The sequence below is a fragment of the Podarcis cretensis genome (genome assembly GCF_951804945.1).
Source record: "Podarcis cretensis genome assembly, chromosome: 4".
Classification (NCBI taxonomy): Eukaryota; Metazoa; Chordata; class Lepidosauria; order Squamata; family Lacertidae; genus Podarcis; species Podarcis cretensis.
Window position 1 is genome coordinate 11599744 of NC_137173.1, and position 22390 is coordinate 11622133.

General features: G+C 45.1%; 1 long non-coding RNA gene across 1 annotated transcript; it reads left to right on the forward strand.

Moving 5' to 3' along the window:
• Window positions 1–1766: 1766 nt before the first annotated feature.
• LOC307215148 lies at window positions 1767–12610 on the forward strand. The gene is made up of 3 exons (XR_013838320.1): window positions 1767–1823; window positions 2529–2661; window positions 12014–12610. It is a non-coding gene; the product is annotated as an uncharacterized lncRNA (long non-coding RNA).
• The last annotated feature ends 9780 nt before the right edge of the window (window positions 12611–22390 follow it).

Below are 22390 nucleotides of genomic sequence, written 5' to 3' on the forward strand. Positions count from 1 at the left end.
ACAAGAGTGATTAAATGGTACACTCATTGTTGAAATGAAATGAAATAAATATTATTTATTCATTTATTTACTGCAAGATCTCAAGGCGGTCACAAGATCTCAGGGTAGTGTGTGTGTGTGTGTGTGTGTGTGTGTGACCTTGTTCAGACTGAGGACCATATTCTCTTTGGGAGCACCCTACCCTTGGGATATAATCATTTGAACTGTAGAATTGGAAGGGACTCCAAGGGTTATCCAGTCCAAACCCCTACAATTCAGGAATCACCACTAAAGAAACTCTGACAGATGGTCATCGCTCCCATGAGATGTGTTGGATGGCTTTACAAAAAGGGAGACAAATTCATGGCGGAAAGGGCTATCAATGGCTACTAGCCACAATATTCCAATGCCAGGCCAAGATCAGCCAGCCCTTATGGAAGGAAGAAGCTTCAGCCAAAGAAGATAAAGAAGAGGAAAAGAAGAATATTGGCAAAATAAATCACTGAACTATGCAGGACATATTATTCCGAAAAAAGGACAATTGATCAATGCCTATTTTTTAAGCTTTGTCTATAGACCTTTACATTAGCATATCTTGTAAAAGTCACTTGTAATAAGATGAAGAAGGTTTTAAAATTGGATTGTTAAGTGTATAAGGTTTTATGGACATGTGTAAACAAGTATATTATAAGGGAACCAAGAGGGGGAGTGGAGGGAAGACAACCAAATAAAATAAAAATAATCACGGTTTAATATGTTTATGATTTTTTTTTCTGTTTTGTTGTTGTTATTTTTGGAAAATCAATAAATTGTTATCAAAACAACAACAATATTCCAATGCCAGTTGCAGGGAACGGCAAGTGGGACAAGTACTACTGCATATATCAAAGGCACATTGCATGTGCCTCAACCTACCAACGAACTAGAGTGTTACAGCAGGTTGAAGGGCCCTATCTCATTTGCATTGGTTAATGCAATCAGATATAAAGTTTACAATCACATAACAATAAAAATCACATATTCATTCTGCTTCAAAAGCTGAATCTCATAGCTTTATCCCACCCCCACACCCTCTGGACAATTTATGCTTTGCATGATTGTACAGGAATTAAAAGTTCAGTAGATGAGCCCTGATATTTCCCTTCTTGGAAGATGCAAAGCTGCAAAGGTGCTTGCTACATGTGCTTCCAACACACACATTCACAATTATGCCATTATCCACAGAGCTTCCAAAGGTAGATCTAGGAAATGGAAGAAAACATTCATGGGGACACATCTCTATCATTATCTTAGTTGCACAAGAATAATTCAATATGTGTGGTACATAACAAGGAGCTCAGAATAAAGCAGAAGTGCCCTGAAACTGGATATTCCTTCCCACAGGGGCTAAGCAGATGCCCACAGAAAACCTACATGGAGCCAGTGAAGGCATGGGTACCAACTCCTAGAGGCCCAGCTCATTTGGTCCCCCCAATATTGTTTTTGGGGGTCCAGATTCCCCCCACATGTTCAATAAAATCGGGGTGGAGGAGGCCAAGAGAGGAGCCAAGTGAGATGCAGTTTCAGTGGCTGGCTCCTTTTCCTGCCACAGAGGGGATGGAGGGGGGGAGCAGCCCCCAGCTAGTGGTGGTGGAAGGAGGAGGAAGAGGCCAAGTGTCAGAGAGAAGGAGCTGCTGGCCATTGAAGCCACATTGCCCCATGTTCTGCTCCATCCCTGGTTCCTCCTGATGTCCTGACATCATGACGCAATGTTGTGCATCGCGTGCTGACATCATGCGTGTGACTTTGGCCGACCCAGTCTCCTTTACAAGTTGGCACTTCTGAGTGAAGGCTAGTCTATTCAGGTAAATGGGGCCTCACTAATCTCGGTCTGGTGGCAGACCCCAACCTGCCTGCCTTCTTACAGACATCCAGCCCAGAGAGTGGCAATAGGCAATTGTCAGGGAACGTGCTGAGGAGGGCTGCACCAATGAGGAATGGTGGGCGCCTCTCCCTGCTTCTGCTCAGGATCCTGAATCTTCCCAGGAGCAGTGGGACAGTATAGATTTGGAACAGTGGTTCGCAGAGGGACACACTTCAGAAGACTGAAGTTGGGAAGAACTGGGTGGGGAACAGCTTGGAGGAGAAGACCTGGGAGAGATAGAATTAACAGACTCCCTTTCGCTGGAAAGCATCCATCCGCTCAGCCCATGGTCAAGGAGAGCAGATAAGGTGGCTGCACAGAAAGCCCAATGGTTGTGCGATCAGGTTGCAAGATGCAGAAGTGATGGAAGTGATGTGGTTGACTAGGGGGGGAAATGGGTGGAATCCTGAATTGGGAGCACCTTCATTCCTGGAATTGGATTCTTTGTTCTCTCGCTATGATCATAAAATTTCTAACTGGTAAGAGACACCTTTTGCTTTGTTTTGCTTATCTACTGCCAAAGGGGTGGGGGAGGAAGCCGGGTCTCTGAAGCCCAGCATGTATATTCACTCACTCACTCACTCACTCACTCACTCACTCACTCATAAAGACAGTCAGTTACTCAATCTTTATTGCTTCACCATAGGTCACCGTGGAAAATAGTAAGTAGAATGAAACCTGCACTTTGGAACTCCCTGCCCATCCCCTTTTTCTGCATAGTTTTTGGTGCCTGCTAAAAATTGTTTCTTTGAGGAAGCCCACCCAGATAAATCTGACAGGTATTTTAATATGTAACCTTATTTTATAATGTGTGTGTGTGTGTGTGTGTGTGTGTGTGTATATATATATATGGTTGGTTTTATTTTGGGGAGAAAATTAGACTTAACTTGCTTTTAATAGCTTGGTTTATAGGCAACATTGATGTTTAGAGGTTTTTGATGATTAAGTGGTATATAAATGCCTTTAAACAAGCCAGCTGTTCTCAACCTGTGGGTCCTCAGATGTTGTTGGACCACAACTCCCATCATCGCTGAGCTCTGGCCTTACTAGCTAGGGGTGATGGGAGTTGTAGTTCAACAACATCTGTGGGACCCAAAGGTGGAGAAAGGCTGTCCCAGGCTCTGTGGTTTAGACCACAGTGCCACCCGCGTCACAGATAGATAGATAGATGAATGCAAAGTCCATTGCTGGCTGGCATCCAATGAGAAAAGGCAATCTTTAATGGGTTGTACTTTGTAGCTTTCAATACCAAGGACTAAATAAATACTCGAACTGTTAAAAATAATGCAAGGAGATTCTGAATGATGCCTGGGAGGTGAGAAGACAAAAAGAAAATCCTGCAAGCAACTAACAGCAGGAAAAGCAACAATCAACTGTACCTCTTGCTGCCAAAGTGAAAATTGAATCTCTCGAAGTCCTAGAAATCCACATGTCTAACCCATAGCCAGAAAAGCCACAACTGCTGTCACACTGCAGGCATATCTGTATCCGAGACTTAAAACAGGCTTGAAATGCATTAGCCAAGCCTACAGGATCCTGGAGACCGTAGATCTGGAAAGGGGTCTGTGTCAGAATTTATCAGTAGCACTCCCCCTTTCATTTCCCTAAGGAGCAGAATGGACAATGTTTTGAGCCAGAAATGGGGGAAACACTTCTCAGCTAAGAGATGGAAATTGCAAGACTGGAAGGATAAACATCCCCCATTTACTATGCCTTAGTCTGAACCATCTCACAACCCTTTCTAGCATTTGAATGCATGGCATATATATATATATATATATATATATATATATATATGCATCAATCTCATTTCAAAACCTATCTGGACATGCATTTTATTTATCATTTGTTGAATTTGTATCCTGCACAAGGGGGAGAAACAGATGCACAATTTAAAAGCAGAAACAATGCAAGTAAATATTCTAAAATAGCAATAATAGCCGGAAAAGAATTGCCGTTAAAAGCATCCAGAAGCAGTTATGGTTAAAAAACATTTCCCCATCCAATGATCTCAGGTTTGCTAGGAACAGGATCCTTCAGCCAAGTGCCTAAGTAAACAGGAAAGTTATCAAATTCCTCCTAAAAGTTCGTAATGATGGAGCTAGGCGACCCTCCCTAGGGGCGGCATTCCACAACCAGAGACTGCTTACATTAACCTATGCATCTATATTAGGGTTTTATTGTCAATACCAGCTGGTGCTGTTTTTATTCTCCCCATCTTTCTTCCTTTTTTGTTTGTTTGTTATATTTGCAAATAATTTTTTTTTTAAAAAAAAAACAGTGACGAGAGAAAATGATCCAAAATAAAATGTTTCCATTCAACATTAGCTAGGTATCCTCAGTGAGATGTTTGGGGGGATGAGGGAGAAACGAACATCTCACCTGTTTTCCAGATGTTTCTCTCCTGGTGCACACTGTTAGCGCACACCCAGTGATGGCGCTGCATGCTTTATTTATTACATTTTTTAACAATACGCATCGCCCACGTGTTTGGTATAGGCACAAAAAGCACAACCCAAACCGCTGCCAACCAAAGCTTAAAATAACAACCACACGTAGTAAAATAGGCTGTCAAATGTACAAAAAGGCCATCGATCAAGCTAAGCAGTTAAAGAGAATGGGACAGATCAGCGGAGAATCCCTTTGCAAAGTTCAGGAATGGTAAGAAAGGTCAGCTCCAGTCGTTCCCCCTAAGTCAGAGGAGGGGAACAGTTTCTCAGCCCAAAATGACTCTTCCGGGGAGCTGCATGCAGAGGAGAATTTAAGGCATCCTGACTGGGTCCCTCACACTGGGGCAGCAGGATTGTGCAGCAGGGCACCACAAGAAGAAGAAAAGAGTTTGGATTTGATATCCTGCCTTTCACTCCCTTTAAGGAGTATCAAAGCAGCTAACATTCTCCTTTCCCTTCCTCCCCCACAACAAACACTCTGTGAGGTGAGTGAGGCTGAGAGACTTCAAAGAAGTATGACTAGCCCAAGGTCACCCAGCAGCTGCATGCGGAGGAGCGGGGAAGCGAACCCGGTTCACCAGATTACGAGTCCACCTCTCTTAAACACTACACCACAACAATAATGTAGCGCAGGGCTCAGCAACCTTCTTCAGTCATGGGCCAGTCCACTGTCCCTCAGACCATGTGGTGGGCCAGACTATATTTTTTGGGGGGAAATGGACGAATTCCTATAACCCAGAGATGCATTTTAAATAAAAGCACACATTGTACTCGTGTAAAAACACCAGGCAGGCCCCACAAATAACCCAGAGATGCATTTCAAATAAAAGGACACATTATATTCATGTAAAAACACACTGATTCTCGGACCGTCCGCGGGCTGGATTTAGAAGGCGATTGGGCCGCATCTGGCCCCTGGACCTTAGGTTGCCTACCTCTGATGTAGCGCATGCGCAGAACGGAAGGCGAGAAATGCCCCAATTTTGGGCTCTCACAGGGCACCACTGAAATTTGAAAGACCCAAGTCCACCCCTGTTGCAGGTGTCACCTGGAGCGATATTAGCACCAACCTGAAGCATCCTTGACCTTGCCCCACCACCACTGGGAAGATGCTCCCCACCCTCTGCTCCCACTCGCTCTGCATCATGGCAAAGGAAGTTTATGATAGAGGACAACCACCTCGCACGATGTTTGCAAGAAACCATCACAAGACTCAGCACGGACAACACACTCAGCAAAGAATTCAAGGCAGTCTCCTGGGTTCCGAGAAGCCGAGCGCAGAGACACTTTCAAAAAGCACAAAGTCACGGGACGGTGGCATTTTTAGAAAGGCAAGTTAATCATTCCAGTACCTTAATTAGCACCTTCCTTCAACATCCACGAAGAAGTGAGGAAACTGTTTTGCAGAGAAATAAAGGGTATCCATCCTAGAAATGAAACAGCATTAAAACAGTTATTAGAATTCGGAAGGATTCAGTTCATTTTGCACAATATTAAAGTTAAAATGCCAAGACAAATGACTCATTCCTCCTCATAAGGGAAAAAAATGTAGGAAAGTTTTAAGATTTTATTGTCTTCATAATTGCACATTTCCATATATTACTGAAAGCTTTCCTTCTCCCCTGGTCCAAGCATCTTGGTGCCAACAGATTACATGGTCAGCAGATTCAAACGCTAAAGTTTGTCTATGGATTCTGCCACCGTAGGCTGCAGATAGGAGATTAATTATTGGAAGACTTCCCCTTTTCGGGGGGAAACTCTCCACATGGAGAAAAATAGCCTGTGAGGAGAAAATCATATGTGGCACCCTGCTAGAAAGTGAAAAATATGGGCAGGCTGTTCAGTTTCCATATAGCCAGCACCCTTCTCCTTACTATTTAGAGAAATACAATCTAAAGCAATTTATTTTATTTAGATTATTTGTAGGCCACCCTTTGCACAAGCCACAAGGATGTTTGCAGCTGACAGATTAAAATCTATGAAAGCCATGAAATAATACAACCTTTTTTAAAGAAGCAGATAACATATCACTAAATAAAGGTAACCTTTATAGCAGCTGCATAAGTGATCAGGTTTCCTCCTGCCGAAAAACAAGTTTTTTAACTAACTACCTAAAACTGTAGAGAGATGGGGCCAGACACATCTCTGTAGGGAGGGAGATCCACATGTAAGGGGCCACCACTGAAAAGGCCCTTTCCTGGGACCCTACAACACATACAGTCGTACCTTGGTTCTTGAATTTAATCCGTTCCGGGAGTTGGTTCGACTCCCGAAATGGTTCGACAAGCAAGGCACAGCTTCCGATTGGCTGAAGGAGCTCGATTGGAAGCCGCGTCAGACGTTTGGCTTCCAAAAAAAAATCACAAACCGGAACACTCACTTCCAGGTTTGCAACGTTCGGTAGCCGATTTGTTTGACAGCTAAGGCGTTCGACTACCAAGTTACCACTGTGTTTCATAGTGAGAAGGGAGCACCCGGAGGGCAACATCTGCTGATCTTAGGGCACAGGGAAGTTGGACATAACAGAACTTGCTGCATGTAATGGAAAATTACAGAATGCTAACTGGCTAACTTTTATATGCCTGTTGTCTTTGTCCATGGAGTTTTCTTGGCAGGGATACTGGAGTGGCTTGCCGGTTCCTGCTCCAGGTGGATCACATTTGGTCAAAACTCTCCACTATGACCTGTCCATCTTGGGTGGCCCTGCACGGCATAGTTCATAGCTTCTCTGAGTTATTCAAGCCCCTTCGCCACAACAAGGCAGTGATCCATGAAGGGCTACAAACATGAGTCTCGAAGCTACAAACATGAGTCTGACCAAACTGCGGGAGGCAGTGGAAGACAGGAGTGCCTGGCGTGGTCTGGTCCATGGGGTCACGAAGAGGTTGGACACGACTAAACGACTAAACAACAAACTGGCTAACACCAGTAAAATTACAATTAAAAACATAATGGGGGAACCAATTTAAAATACAAGTTAGAATACAATTTAGAAAGCAGACACATTTTAATAATAGCCCATAGATCAAAACCGTAAGAGGAGGGAAACATAAGGGTCAGACTGAGTCCAAATCAAAGGCCAGGCGGAACTGCTCTGTCTTGCAGGCCCTGTGGAAAGATGTCAAGTCCCACAGGACCCTAGTCTCTTGTGACAGAGCATTCCACCAAGTCGGGGCCAGTACTGAAAAGGCCCTGGCCCTAGTTGAGACCAATCTAACCACCTTGCGACTTGGGACTTCCAAAATGTTGTCATTTGTGGACCTTAAGGTCCTCTGCAGGCCATACCAGGAGAGGCGGTCCTGTAGGTACATGGGTCCTACGCCGCATAGGGCTTTAAAGGTGAAAACCAGCACCTTAAACCTGACCCTACACTCCACCGGGAGCCAGTGCAGTTGGTAAAGCACTGGATGAATGTGATCCCATGGCAAGGACCCCATAAGGAGCCTCACCACGGCATTCTGCACCCGCTGGAGTTTCTGGGTCAGCTTCAAGGGCAGCCCCGCGTAGAGGCTAGAAAGGGTTTTTAGCTATGCCTTTGCTACGATGGCTGTTGCAAGCAAATTTCATGCCTAAGATCAGAAGGAAAGGCCCTTCTATGAGACCCTCACCTAGGCTGGAAGCATAGCTAGTGGGACAAAGAGGAAGGAGCTGCACCTCAATTATGCAGCACCATGCCCTGCTAAGTGGAACATTGCTAGCTGCCCTTCTGCTGTAGCAGGAGCTGTATTTATGGGCAGCATCGTAACTAATGTCTCCCTTTAATGGCAGGCATCACCTTCTCCTGTCACTTTGCAGAGGCACAGGGAAACAAATAAGCCTTGGGAAAAAAGCTGATATTCTATCAGGTGGTAATAGGCTTGAGCGTTCGCCCTTCCAGAGCCTCGGACTCGGTGCCTGCCCCCGTCGCTCTTAAAAATGCTTTAATCAGTGCTAAAGTCTTTCCAGACAATGCAGCTCCTTCTGCAGAGCAACAAGTTTGGAGATGCTGGGGACTGAAATTAGAATCTTCTGCATGCATGGGAGATGCTTGGCTTCCAAGCGATGGCCTTTCAATGTACAGAAGGACATAAGGAGCTGAACCAAACAATTGGTCCCCTTGTTCTGGTCTATACCAAGAGTGGGGAAGCTGTGCTTCCTTCCCCAGAAGTTACTGGACTCCATCTCCCATCAGCCCAAGCAAGTGACGAAGCTGGGTCAGATGTGGGTCAGCACAGCAGATCCAGAGTTCGACAGGGTAGTTAATTCTTTGTTCAAGAAACCAGCATATAACTCAACAATGCTTCCCAGTAGGATTTGTCCCCATTGAGCAGTTGCCAGGCCTGATGGTCTCCACCCTCTACTTCCTCTAGGTCTCCTTCTCTGCTAGATGTTTCTCAAGCGGCCTCAAACTATGTCGGAACACCTGTAATCTCTGTTGTGCCCTACTTATTGCCCTGCATGTCCTTGGGGCCAAGCAGTGAAGAGAGCTTGTTGCAGTAGGAGAGACAGACTCCTGGGATTCTCCTGCAGCTTCTTCCTGCCCCCTCTGCTTCAGCCTCTGAGTCTGAGCTGCTCCCTGTCGCAGGCTCTCCTTGCTCACTAAAACCTGTTGCTTTTTCAGCACCCAACCAATCCTCCCTGCATTCTCCCTTTGACCTCTCCTCAATGTCCCACCACCAATCCCCAGGCTCTGAACCTTCCTCCTCTGGGGCTTCCCTTGAGGGTTCCCTGGTTGGTACCTCCGACCACTCCTTGTCATCTAGCTAGTCCCTGACATGGACCGCTGAGGAGGACTGCACTGAGGAGGAATGGTGGGAGTCTTCCCTTCCCCCTGCTCCTGATCAGGATCCTGAATCTTCCCAGGAGCAGGAAGACAGTATAGATTTGGAACAGTGGTTTGCAGAGGGACATAGTTCAGAAGGCAGAAGCTGGGAAATACTGGATGGGGAACAGCTAGGAGAAGAAGCACTGGGAGATAGAGAGTTAACAGATTCACTGTCTCTGGGAAGCATTCCTCCGCCCAGCCCAAGGACAAGAAGAGCTGATAAGGTGGCGGAACAGAGAGCACAGAGCATGAGCTCAGGTTACAAGATGCAGTAGTAACTAGGGAGGAAGTGGGTGGAACCCTTAATTGGGAGCACCGCCATTCCTAGGAAATTGATTCTTTGTTCTCTTGCTGTGATCATTAAAGTTTCTAACTGGTAAGAAGACTCCTTTTCCTTTGTTTTGCTTATCTACTGCCGAGGGGGACGGAGAAGGAAGCCAATTCCCTGAAGCCTGACACAGCAAGATTATCCAATGGACCTTCTGCATGCCAAGCACAGGCTCTGCCACTGAGCTTATAACACTTCCCTTAAGATGCCAGAACAAGGGTGGAAAGTGTGAAGTCAGCTAATTGTGTGGCAACTCTACCCAGTAAGGCCAAAGAAAGATGGCGGCTGCAAGACAACTCCCATCCCTTCTGCCAATGGCAGGTTGGAAGGCCACCCCTGTTACTTGGCCCCCACTCCCGTCAATACTGGGTAAAATCCCAAAGAACATAGCAAAGGCTGTGAGTGCAACTTATGAGCTTATCGTGGGTGCCATCTCCCTTTTCTTGTACATTATACAGCAGGCAAACGGCACACCAGCACTAACAATGGCAAAGGAATGACAAACTGTCTAAAAGAATCACCGGCTACAATTTGCAATGGTGACGTTTGTCACTGTAGCTTTGCAGTTTGTCCTTCACACTTTAGGTCACGGGGCTACGTGCCTTGTGTGAGGAGCTAAAGGGAAGCTTGCGGAGCGATGGCAGTGAAGAGGACTTGTGGCTGTCAACCAAAAAGGATTGGGACTCGCCTTCCGACCAAACTACAGTGGTACCTCAGGTTAAGTACTTAATTGGTTCCGGAGATCCATTCTTAACCTGAAACTGTTCTTAACCTGAAGCACCACTTTAGCTAATGGGGCCTCCTGCTGCCGCCGCACCGCCAGAGCACGATTTCTGTTCTCATCCTGAAGAAAAGTTCTTAGCTCGAGGTACTATTTCTGGGTTAGGGGAGTCTGTAACCTGAAGTGTATGTGACCTGAAGGGTCTGTAACCCGAGGTTAAGTACTTAATTGGTTCCGGAGGTCTGTTCTTAACCTGAAACTGTTCTTAACTTGAAGCACCACTTTAGCTAATGGGGCCTCCTGCTGCCGCCGTGCCGCCAGAGCACGATTTCTGTTCTCATCCTGAAGCAAAGTTCTTAACCCGAGGTACTATTTCTGGGTTAGCGGAGTCTGTAACCTGAAGCGTCTGTAACCTGAAGCATATGTAACCTGAGGTACTACTGTATTCAGAATCACAGCACTTTTGAGACCAGTGCATTGTGTGTGTGTGTGCTGATATCATCAATAACTTCATTGGAGCAAGGCAAAAATGTGTCCCCCAATTTTCTCCCTCTTCCCATAATACAAGATATCTGGGGCATCCAGTAAAGTGAAAAGTTGCAAGATCTAGGACAGATAAAGAACTTCTTCCCACAGTGCATAGTTAAACTAAAGAGTATAAATATAAGGTGGGGGAGAAGAGAGACGGTGGTAAGATTACGTTCTTTTACTGAGTGTATGTGTGGGGTTTTTGTGTCAGTGTCACTTGGGTTCTCTTTCTATTCATTAATTATTTTTCCTCAGCAGTGGGGGGGCAGGGCATGGTTGGTTGTAGTGGTTGAGAGCCAGTGTGGTGTAGTGGTTAAGAGCAGTAGACTCGTAATCTGGGGAACCGGGTTCGCGTCTCTGCTCCTCCACATGCAGCTGCTGGGTGACCTTGGGCTACATTAGGATGCAGCCTCTTCACAGGAGGAGAAAGAAAAAAGAAAGAGGGGGAGGGAATCAAACTGATTCTAAGCCAAAGGCCAGGTGGAACAACTCTGTCTTACAGATCCTGCGGAAAGAAATCAGATCCCGCAGGGCCCTGGTCTCAAGAGACAGAGCGTTCTACCAGGCCGGAGCCAGACTTGAAAAGGCCCTGGCTCTGGTTGAAGCTAATCTAACTTCCTTAGGGCCCGGGACCTCTAGGGTGTTGCTATATATGGACCTTAAGGTCCTCCGTGGGGCATACCAGGAGAGGCGGTCCCATAGGTACGAGGGTCCTACGCCGTGAAGGGCTTTAAAGGTCAAAACCAGCACCTTAAATCTGACCCTGTACTCCACTGGGAGCCAGTGTAGCTGGAAAAGCACTGGGTGAATATGCTCCCATGGCAGAGACCCCGTGAGGAGCCTCGCTGCAGCATTCTGCACCCGCTGGAGTTTCTGGGACAGCTTCAAGGGCAGCCCCGCATAGAGCAAATTACAGTAGTCAAGCCTGGAGGTGACCGTCGCATGGATCACTGTGGCCAGGTTGGGGCCGTACTTCCAGGTTCGGTACAGTGCACAACCCGAAATTGTGTATTCCGAAGCATCTGTAATCCAAGGTATGACTATATATATATAAGGCATGATATATATATTTGTGAGAAAATCTACACACATTTCATAACTGGGTCTGGTACAACAGATGCCTTGGGTCATTCCAATTCCCTTATCGCAACTATGCCTTATGTTAAATGAATATTCTCCTATTCTATATAAATTATAAAAGGTACGAGTACATTTTTCTTTTTCTTTTTTCTTTTGGTAAGATTAATATGCCAAGCAACTGCAAGCTTCTCCCCTCTTTCCTTTCCTTTTTACTTTTTAGGAACTGAGCAATGTATGACTGTGCTGTGAGTGGAACATGACTGGGCTACTAGCAATTCCCCCATCAAAAATTGGAGATGACTGCAATTTGGTAGTGATTCAGGAAAAAAAAATCTCCTGAATGGCTGGACAGCTACTTGGATTCTGATCAGCTAATCAATTATCTATCATGTAGACAGATAGTGAACTCAGGTGCTGAGTTATGACGGCTGGCTTGCCAAAAGAGAGCTACTGAGAAAGAAAAGGTGGATATTAGCAGGTTCGGAGGAAGCTCATGTTTTGCAGAAATACAAAAACCTTAGGAGAAAAGAGCCACAAATAAGAGGGGCAGAAATAAAAGCAGATCATTGAGGACAGAGCATAATCAATGGTCAGGAGATTGCTGAGTGTCTGTTGCAGGAAGGAATGAAATGGAAAAGCAGGGCAGGGCAGGGAATGGACTGGAACATCCTGGAGACAGGCATGACTAGCTGGCTGGAACAGAATGCATCCCATTCTGCAACATTCTGTTGCAATTCCCACTTGTGTGGAATTATAAAAAGAGCACAAGAAGATCAGACCAAGCTCCTGATCTTTCCAGAGAGGCAGGAAATAGAAGAAAAGTTGGGGGTGGATTGGAGTATGCAAAATTGATGCTTTCATTGAGGATAAACCTATCAATGGGTACTGGATGTGATGGCTCTGCAGTGCTTCCAGTTGCGGCGGCAGTAATTCTTCCAAATACCAGTGGCTAGAAACCACAGGGCTCCATGATCACTGCAGATGGTGACAGCAGCCACAAAATTAAAAGACGCCTGCTTCTTGGGAGAAAAGCAATGACAAACCTAGACAGCATCTTAAAAAGCAGAGACACCACCTTGCCAACAAAGGTCCGTATAGTTAAAGCTATGATTTTCCCAGTAGTGATGTATGGAAGTGAGAGCTGGACCATCAAGAAGGCTGATCGTCGAAGAATTGATGCTTTTGAATTATGGTCCTGGAGGAGACTCTTGAGAGTCCCATGGACTGCAAGAAGATCAAATCTATCTATTCTTAAGGAAATCAGCCCTGAGTGCTCACTGGAAGGACAGATCCTGAAGCTGAGGCTCCAAGACTTTGGCCACCTCATGAGAAGAGAAGACTCCCTGGAAAAGACCCTGATGTTGGGAAAGATGGAGGGCACAAGGAGAAGGGGACGACAGAGGACGAGATGGTTGGAGAGTGATCTCAAAGCTACCAGCATGAGTGTGACCAAACTGCAGGAGGCAGTGGAAGACAGGAGTGCCTGGCGTGCTCTGGTCCATGGGGTCACGAAGAGTCGGACACGATTAAACAACTAAACAACAACAAAGAAACCACAGGAGAGCAGAGAGAGCTGTTTGAAGGCTTCCCAGAGGCATCTGTTTGGCCACTGAGAGAACAGGATGGTGGACCAGATGGGCCACTGGTCTGATCCAGCAAGCTCTTCTTACATTCTTATAAAAAGGGCACTGAGTGCTGTGGGAATGTTCAGGGAGGCAGGAGAGCATATATTGTTTAATAATATCCTTCCTGAAGCATTTCTGTTAGGGATTGTAGGACAAGACATGCCAAGGAAAACAAAGAATTTATTCACGTATGCCACAACAGCAGCAAGAGTCTTGATAGCACAAGGATGGAAGAATGAGGAAACCCCGACGAAGGAACAGTGGCATGAGAAACTGATGAGCTACGCAGAATTGGCTAAACTGACATGCAAACTGCGAGATAAGGACAACTGTGACTTCAAAGAAGAATGGGAACTTTTTTACAAATTACCTAAAAAGATAACAAAATGAATTGGACTCCTTGGCAGGTTTTGAATAAACATACACAAATTTATTGATTGATAACATGGTAGATAGATAATATAAGGATTTATACAATTTTATAATATGCAGAGAATAGCATGTGTTGAGAAATCAGAGAGAGGAGCTGAGGGAGGTCTCGTGGGGGAGAGGGAGGGTTTGATGGGGAGGTGGGGGGAAAAGGGGGAAATAATGAGTAAGATATGTTTTTGATACTTTGTTATGTTGAAATTGCTAATAAAACACTTAAATAATAATAATAATATCCTTCCTAACTTGCGTCAGCAAGTTCCTTTACTTACCAGAGTGCATTCCCCTTTTAAACACACAGCAGCTAGCTTGTTGCAAGCTTGTTTAAGCTTCTCAACACAGTGGACCCCCTGGATATGAATTTAATTCATTCTGAGGGTCTTTCTGCACATGCCCAAGCAGCGAAACCCAGAAAAATACTTCCGGGTTTCCCGCTTAGAATCATAGAATAGAATCATAGAATCATAGAGTTGGAAGAGACCACAAGGGCCATCGAGTCCAACCCCCTGCCAAGCAGGAAACATCATCAGAGCACTCCTGACATATGGTTGTCAAGCCTCTGCTTAAAGACCTCCAAAGAAGGAGACTCCACCACACTCCTTGGCAGCAAATTCCACTGTCAAACAGCTCTTACTGTCAGGAAGTTCTTCCTAATGTTTAGGTGGAATCTTCTTTCTTGTAGTTTGGAACCATTGCTCTGTGTCCGCTTCTCTGGAGCTTTCACAACCCGAAGTTTGTGTTACTCAAGAGTAAGGTAACCTGAGGGTCTACTGTATTAGGATTCCTGGTAATCCCCTTTTCTCCCCTTTAAAAAGAATAGACACGAAACAATCTTGTGTAAAATATTATAAAAGTTTACTCACACATTCAGTTCACAGATGGATGCCTGAAGACAGACTTAGGTTACAAAGTAGATACACGTGGAACTACCCCATATGGGGGTTAGTCCCACTGCAGAGAGGCAGTCACTGCTGCTCACACATCAAGATAATAATAATAATAATAATAATAATAATAATAATAATACCCACCCATCTGGCTGCGTTTCCCCAGCCACTCTGGGCGGCTTCCAACCAAATATCTCTGGAGAGTTCACAAGCTGGGTATAAGCGCCACACTTTCCCATCACATTTGCCTTCCAACTAAAGCAACTGCATTGTTATATTCAGACACCACTACTGTTACTTGAAACTATTTAAAATGTCCAAGAGTGACAACCCAGACAAAGTTGTTGAGCTTTTTCTTTTTTTAAAAAAAACAAAACAAAACATCCTAGTTGCCATACATCTGGGTTTTCCTGGACATTTTGCTGATTCGACGAAAATCCACTCAGACGCCATTTTGACAGTCTGGGAAAACCTGGACAGCAGTAGAGAAAGGTAGGAAGAGCTGGCTCATTCATTTAGACGGGAGTTCAGTATTTCACCATGTGCACTGGATTGGATTCCAGTTCAGTTAACTGAACTTCATTCCCATTGAAAACAATGGGACAAGTTAGTCATCCCCACTGATTTATTCAGCTAACTTAAGACATTATTTCATCTGTGGATTACTTCAACTCAGTTCAACTGCTTCATTGCTAGCCCAGAGGATTGCATGCCCACTAAGAACAGTGTGGGCTAGTGGTTAGAGTGTTGGATTAGGAGACCAGGGTTCAAATTCCTGCTCAGCCACGAAGTGAGCAAGCCTATTTTACCTGGATTGTTGGGAGAATAACAATGTAAGGGAAGAACAATACACCACCTGGGAGTTTTTGTTTTTTTAAAGGTTGCAATGTGTAATTGATTAACTTTTTAATAAACTAAAAAGGTGCCCAGGCATCGATTAGGCAGCAGAATTAAAGGTTAATTTGGTATAAGGAGTACCTATAAACAACACATATCTGAAGCACTATCTAAGAAAACGCAGCTCTTTTCTGTTACATGAGAGGGAATGTTCTTTCTAAGAAGACAATTGCTACAAGTCAGAACAGATGTGCACATCATCTAAAAACAAAAATAGTTGTTTTTTCCCCCTTTCTTTTCCATGATTGTTTTTATGCATATGCAGTCATCATTTACAAACAATGGAACTTGGAAGATTTTATTTTATTTCAATTTCTTCTTTTTTTCTGCCGCTGAACGATTGTTTTTATCTATTTACTATTTTATATGCTAATTTTATGGATTGATCAATCAACTAGAATCATACAATATATATTGAAAGTATCAAGGAAAATCCCCACTAGATATAGTCAACTTAAGAGAGAAAAGATGTGTTATGTTGCCATCATTTTCTAAAAATTTCCAAATAACAAGCGAAGTTCAGGTTTTTTCTGCTTGGCTTTTAAAATTCTTTATAAAGGTAAAGGTAAAGGGACCGACACTGGGGTTGCAGCGCTCATCTCGCTTTATTGGCTAAGGGAGCCGGCGTACAGCTTCCAGGTCATGTGGCCAGCATGACTAAGCCGCTTCTGCCGAACCAGAGCAGCACACGGAAACGCCATTTGCCTTCCCGCCGGAGCGGTACCTATTTATCTACTTGCACTTTGACGTGCTTCCGAACTGCTAGGTTGGCAGGAGCAGGGACCGAGCAACGGGAGCTCACCCCGTCGCGGGGATTCGAACCGCCAACCTTCTGATCGGCAAGTCCTAGGCTCTGTGGTTTAACCCACAGCTCCACCTGCTTCCCTATGTATGTATGTATGTATGTATGTATGTATGTATGTATAAATAAATAAATAAATAAATAAATGCCATCCTCTGCCTGAGATGATTCTGCTAAAGAGGAAGAGAGTCTCCCCCACCTTTGTGGTCATCCGGTCAGGCTCCCCCCCCCCCTGCATAGGAGGGTAAGCAGGCAGTGTAGCTTGGCTCTGTTTGGCTCTAGTGAGATGGGGGGTCCCTCCAGAGACATCAGTGTTGAGGGCTGTACTGTGCTGCTACAGTGGACTCCATTCACCCTCCACCCTTCCCCTCCCAACATCCACATGTGCACCAGGGACTGGCAAGCCAGCTGGATGTCAGGCATTTGGGAAGCACTGCACAAAGGACTTTGACCATTGCCAACCACCCAATATCCTTATTGTGCCAAATGGTTAACAAGCAGGTTGTCACACCTGGCTGCCAAAGTCGGTCCATGTGGGAGGTGGGAGTAATGAGATAAGGATCTGACCTGCCAGGACAGAAATGTTTTATTTGCATTCAGCCTGAGCCCTGCACAAGGACTAGCTCAGGGTGGGCTGAGAGCATGCCATCTGCTCCAGCCAGCAGGGCCAGTGGTCCAGGATGATGATGGGAGTTGTGGCTGAAAACATCTGGAGAACATCACACTTGGCTGCCCCTGCCAAAATATGTGTATATGTGGTTGCCACCTAGTGGCTAAATGGCGACAGCGTTTTTTTGAGAAGACAGTTGGAACTGAGCATCATTCAGGCCCATGTTAGAATCAGAGAACTGTAGAATTGGAAGGGACCCCGGGGTCAACTAACCCCTGCAATGCATCCGTGACAGATGACCTTTCATCCTCTGCCTCCAAGGAAGGAAAGTCCATTACCTCCCAAGGGGGACTGTTACACTGCCAAGTCAGAAAGTTCTTCCTGATGATTAGCTGAAATCTCCTTTCTTGTAGCATGAATCCATTGACTGGAGTCCTACCTTCCAGATCTCCCCCCCCCCCCTTCTATGTGACAGCCCTTGAGATATTTGAAGATGGCTATCATATCTTCTCTCAGTCCCCTCTTTTTCAGGCTAAACACCCCCATCTCCTTCAACCATTCCCCATAAGGCTTGGTTTTCAGACCCTTGATCTTCTTGGTTGCCCTTCTCTGCTCACGTTCCAGCTTGTCAACATCCTTCATAAATTGTGGTGCCCAGAATTGGACACAGTATTCCAAGTGTGGTCTGACCAAGGCAGAACAGAGTGGTACTATTACAGTGGTACCTCAGGTTAAGAACTTAATTCGTTCCAGAGGTCCGTTCTTAACCTGAAACTGTTCTCAACCTGAAGCACCACTTTAGCTAATGGGGCCTACTGCTGCTGCCATGTCGCCGCCGCACAACTTCTGTTCTCATCCTGAAGCAAAGTTCTTAACCCAAGGTACTATTTCTGGGTTAGCAGAGTCTGTAACCTGAAGCGTATGTAACCTGAAGGGTCTGTAACCCGAGGTACCACTGTATTTGCATTGGGAGTGGTTCCAAGATGGACGCCAGACTAAATGATGTGTAACAAAAATTAACAAAATTAAAAGCAGTTATTGTTCACCTTGCTGGCGTAGCCTACATTTCTTATATCTGCAGTAGACAATGCTTGGCTGGAAGGACCAATGGTTTGACCTAGGATCGCGCAGCTTTTTCTTTTTGCCAGCCAGTCAAAATTTCCAACTGGTGGTTGGACTCCCCAGGGAGATCCCACATTCTGGGTCAGAGAAGAAGACAGCAAGATGTCATTCTTCCATTCAGGTCTGGCTTCTACATCCCGTGAAACCTTTGCAAAATTAGCTGCGTTAAAAGTTTGGTTAAACCCCAGATTCCACTATCGAATACGAGGGGAAGATATTTCTTTGGCAATTCTGTCAGGGAAATGGCCTAAACACCACTTTATCTACCTGTCACATGCCTTGAAAGGGCAGATTACGTTTTTTCCCCTCTCTCAAACTTGGCACATCCAATTAAGGTAGACTCACAAGCCAGGCAGGTGTGTAAAGTGCAAGGCAGCGCTTGTTCGCGTTTGTAATTATCAATGGGGAGAAGGGGGGAAAAGTTAAGTGCCTGGGCCTGTCGCAACTGTTACCGTGACAACTGTTAATACTCCGAGGCTCTGCTGAGGCAAACATGACAGTCTGACACCTTTCCCCATATTATTCTGCTCCTCAACTGTCCCCTCCCTTCCCAGAATCCCATCTCTTCACTATTTTCTATGATGTTTCCCTGGTGTTCCTAGCCGTGACTGTGCCTCCTATAACTTTAATCTCGAAACCAGAGTAAACTGACAGTGAATGCGGCGCCTGTTACCCTCTTGGGGAGTCCACCAGAGTTCTCATCAGGCATGTCCACAAACATTGTTGCCACCTGCAGGGCCCAGTTTGCTTGGCCTAACCAGTATTTTAATCTCAGGTTTGGTGTTTTGCTTGATTTTGAGCCAGGGGTTTTAAATTATTGTCATGACTATTTTCCCTTATGCATCCCACGCCTTGATCCACCCTCTGATTCGCTACATCTCAGGCTCTGTTCCTTTTCTTGTCCCTCTACCTCCACACGTCTCTATTTTCACTGGAGAAATGCTGGAGGGTATGAAATAGGATGTCCCTGTTTTCACCAGAGAAATGTTGGAAGGGACATCTCTATATTCACTGGAGAAGTGTTGGAGGGCATGGAGTAAAAGGTAAAGGGACCCCTGATCATTAGGTCCAGTCGTGGCCGACTCTGGGGTTGCGGCGTTCATCTCGCTTTATTGGCTGAGGGAGCCGGCATACAGCTTCCGGGTCATGTGGCCTGCATGAGTAAGCTGCTTCTGGCGAACCAGAGCAGCACACGGAAACGCCGTTTACCTTCCCGCTGGAGCGGTACCTATTAACTTGCACTTTGACGTGCTTTCGAACTGCTAGGTTGGCAGGAGCAGGGACCGAGCAATGGGAGCTCACCCCGTCGCGGGGATTCAAACCGCCAACCTTCTGATTGGCAAGCCCTAGGCTCTGTGGTTTTAACCCACAGCGCCACCCACATCCCAGGGCATGGAATAGGATGTCCCTATTTTCACCAGAGAAATGTTGGAAGGGACGTCTCTATATTCACTGGAGAAATGGTGGAGGGTATGGAATAGGATGTCCCTATTTTCACCAGAGAAATGTTGGAGGGGATGTCTCTAATTTCATTGGAGAAATGGTGGAGGGTATGGAACAGGGTGCCTCTATTTTCATCAGAGAAATGTGAGAGGGTATGCATTGACTGCCTGTAGGCTTGCTCTCAAGTGGTGCACCCAGCACACACTTGTAGGGCTAGATTTAGCTCCAGAATCTCCAGTTGCTGGCCCCCAATGTAGGCTTTACGCAGCCTGCATAGGGACTTGGTTTAATTTTTCTGCAAAAGTGGAAGGAACCCCCTGATTTCCCCCAAAGCCCACAAGACTCCCTTGAGCTCAGATGCTGATGGGGTTTGAAACCTAGAGGGCCTGTGTGTGATCACCACCATCAATAAGAGAGAAGCTGTCATAAAAATTGAAGGTGGCAAGGGGGGAAGGAAAAAACCCAATATAATTTGTACACTTTATGGTGTGATTTTATTAAATATACAAATAAAACAACACATGGACGAGAAATACTTACAACAAGCATTGCAATAAGGCATAGATAAGCAGGCACTGTCTATTAGCTCCCACCTATTACTCTGTGTTTTCTAAGTTGCCTTACTGAAGAACTGCTTTTCTGTAATTATCTCATCATTACAGACTGTAAAATACAGTATTTTTCGCTCTATAATACGCACCAGACCACAAGATGCACCTAGTTTTTGGAGGAGGAAAACAAGAAAAAAAATATTCTGAACCTCAGAAGCCAGAACAGCAAGAGGGATCGCTGCGCAGTGAAAGCAGCAATCCCTCTTGCTTTTCTGGCTTCTGGGATAGATAGCTGCGCAGCCTGCATTCGCTCCATAAGACTCACACACATTTCCCCTTACTTTTTAGGAGGGGAAAAGTGAGTCTCATAGAGCAAAAAATACGGTAATACTTTTCGTATTCCCCCCCCCCCCCGTGACCCTTTTTTTGTTAGTCATGTCATGTTTTGTGATTTATTTGTGTACAATTTTGTAACAAGACGAAAAGGGGGAAAACTGGAAAAAAGCAGAAGTGTGGGGAGGACCATGCTCTCAAATCAAAATCACACACAACACAACTTAGAAGACAGAAGGGTCGGCAACAATTGCCTTCCCCGGGAGAATTGGTTTATACATTAGAAAGCATTGGGGGAGTTTTCAATATCCACACATAATGCACAGATCACCGTCACCAGAGCCATAATGCACTGCATCTCAAAAGGTTTAACTACAGGCGCAGCCATCAGATTGCAAATCATGCAGACATTTAAACTAGAAATAAATATTAGTAATAAATAATGTGCTCCATTAGGGAGAGAACTTTTATGCCATTTTTCTAAAATGCCACTTATCTTTTTCCCAGCACAGGAGATAAGGACAGGATCGTTGCATTGCAAATTCCTAGCAGTCAATCTTTCCTTCATGACATTTTTGCCATTCCTCTAATTCCAAGCACCTTCTTGGGAAGGTAGCAATAAAACTGCACCCAGCCCCTTTTGCATCCATCAGCTGCTGATTCAGATTTTAGCTCGCTGCTAGTTCCTAGCCCATATCTCATGTCTGTGAAGGAGGCGCAAGCCGTGAGTTAAAATCTGAAGCAGATGTTAGGAACATAGAAATCGGCCTTGTACTGAGTCTAGACCACTAGTCCATCTTGATGCGTATAGTCTACAGTGACTGGCAGTGACTTTCCAGGGTTTCAGGCTGGGAGATTACCCACTCCTACCAAGAGACATCAGAACGCAGGTGGCGCTGTGGGTTAAACCACAGAGCCTAGGACTTGCCGATCAGAAGGTTGGTGGTTCGAATCCCCGCGATGGGGTGAGCTCCCGTTGCTCAGTCCCAGCTCCTGCCAACCTAGGAGTTTGAAAGCACGCCCAAAAGTGCAAGTAGATAAATAGGTACAGCTCCAGCTGGAAGGTAAACGGCGTTTCCGTGTGCTGCTCTAGTTTGCCAGAAGCGGCTTAGTCATGCGGGCCACATGACCCGGAAGCTGTATGCCAGCTCCCTTGGCCAGTAAAACGAGATGAGCGCCGCAACCCCAGAGTTGGCCACGACTGGACCTAATGGTCAGGGGTCCTTTACCCTTACCTTTTACCAAGAGACATCAGGGATTGAAACTGGGATCTCTTGCATGCAAAGCTAAGGCTCAACCACTGAGCTATGGTCCACTCTTCAATGTTGATGGAGGTTTGGGAAATTGTGGTCCATGAAAATGAATTCAACACTAGGGGAGGACGAATCAGTCTATTCCAGTTCCACTTTCCCTGTGTTTGTTCAGACTTAAGATTCTGCATTAATCTCTTTTTTATTATTTAAAACACTCAAGAAAATTCATATTTAAATATAGATTTAAGCACATATTTTATATCAATGAATGTACTTCTAAACGGAGTTTACCATAAAATACATATTTGTATTAAGAACTGTACTGTAAAATATGGAAAAGGACAAAATCTGAAGGATAGAGACACTCCAAAACATATATTAGACTGAGAGGTGTGAATTTGGACAATTTGCTTTAAATTTCAGACTAAACAAAATTATTTTCTACTCCAATTTCGTAAACAAATTTCACATGAAAATTGTTTGGTTTGTGGAGCTTTGCTATGTGCATGTACGTTGTTCTAAACAACACAATATGGTTGGGCAAATCTTCATATCAAAATATCAGTATTTGTGGAGCTTTGCAATGAGATTCCATAACTGCAAATATCAATAAGAAAGGGCTTCAGAACAGCAGGGCCAGAGGCA